Below are 1,677 nucleotides of genomic sequence, written 5' to 3' on the forward strand. Positions count from 1 at the left end.
CCCTCCACCAGCTCCGTCCGTCCCTCCTGCCGTAGCCGGCCCTCCTGCTGGCATGACGACGCTATCTCGCGCCGGTATCCACTGCCCCAGCACGCGTTACGGTGCTGATGAGTACGCCTGTGCGGTGTCGACATCATCCTCTCCACCGTCGCCCATCCCCTCGTCTGCACGCGCCGCCCTTCATGATCCAGATTTGCTTGTTGCGATGCGCGAGGAGTTTGATGCGTTGCAGCGCAACCATACGTGGAATCTTGTGCCGCGACCCCCTCACGCCAACGTAATCAGTGGCAAATGGGTGTTTCGCCATAAGACCAACCCGGACGGGTCTCTCGAGCGCTACAAGGCTCGCTGGGTGGTGCGCGGCTTCCGCTAGCGCGCCGGAGTGGACTTCACCGACAGCTTCGCCACGGTCGTTAAACCGGGCACGATTCGTACGGTGCTTCAGCTGGCGGTCTCCCGTGCCTGGCCTGTGCGCCAGTTGGATGTCTCCAACGCCTTCCTGCACGATCACCTCACGGAACGGGTCTTCTGCGAGCAGCCGACCGGCTTCACCGACGCCGAGCATCCCGACCACATCTGCCTGCTCTCTCGGTCTCTTTATGGACTGAAGCAGGCCCCCAGGGCGTGGTACCAGCGTATGGCTGGGTTCTTGCAGTAGCTGGGGTTTGCCACAACCCGCTCCGACGCGTCATTGTTCGTCTATCATCAGGGCACTGCCACTGCGTACCTGCTGCTTTATGTGGACGACATTATCCTGACGGCATCCTCGCCTGGGCTTCTTCAGCAGCTCACGGCCCGTCTTCGTGACGAGTTTGCCCTCAAGGACCTGGGAGCGCTGCACTACTTCCTTGGCATTGAGGTCGTTCGACGTGCCGACGGGTTCTTTCTGCACCAGTAGAAGTACGCTCATGAGCTTCTCGAGTGCGCGGGTATGCTTAATTGCAAAACCGCGTCCACGCGTGTTGACACTAAGGCGAAGGTTTCTGCCTCGGAGGGCTCTCCCGCCCCGGATGCGGCGTTCTACCGCTCCATCGTCGGCGCCCTGCAGTATCTCACCCTCACTCGGCCTGACTTGCAGTATGCGGTTCAGCAGGTGTGCCTTCACATGCACTCCCCGCGTGATTTCCATTGGACTCTGGTGAAGCGTATTCTTCGGTATATACGCGGCACTATGACCATGGGCCTCACCCTGACGGCTTCCTCCTCCATCGACATGGTTGCCTACTCCGACGCTGAGTGGGCTGGCTGCCCGGACACGCGTCGCTCTACGTCCGGCTACTGTGTCTACCTTGGGCCTTTGCTGATATCGTGGTCGTCCAAGCGGCAGCCCACGGTCTCTCGCTCGAGTGCCGAGGCGGAGTATCAGGCAGTGGCTAACGCCGTTGCTGAGTGCTCTTGGCTCCGCCAGCTTCTCCAGGAGTTGCTTTGTGTGGTCCCCAAGGCCACGATCGTCTATTGTGACAACGTCTCCGCCGTATACCTCTCCGCCAACCCCGTACACCATCGTCGTACGAAGCATATTGAGCTCGACATTCACTTAGTACGTGAGCAGGTGGCTCTCAGGAAGGTTCGTGTTCTGCACGTTCCTACCACTCAGCAATTTGCCGATGTCATGACTAAGGGACTACCGACCCCAGCCTCTTTGAGGAGTTTCGGTCCAGTCTCTGTGTCTCCGGC

This window comes from Triticum dicoccoides, chromosome 4B (genome assembly GCF_002162155.2).
Source record: "Triticum dicoccoides isolate Atlit2015 ecotype Zavitan chromosome 4B, WEW_v2.0, whole genome shotgun sequence".
Classification (NCBI taxonomy): Eukaryota; Viridiplantae; Streptophyta; class Magnoliopsida; order Poales; family Poaceae; genus Triticum; species Triticum dicoccoides.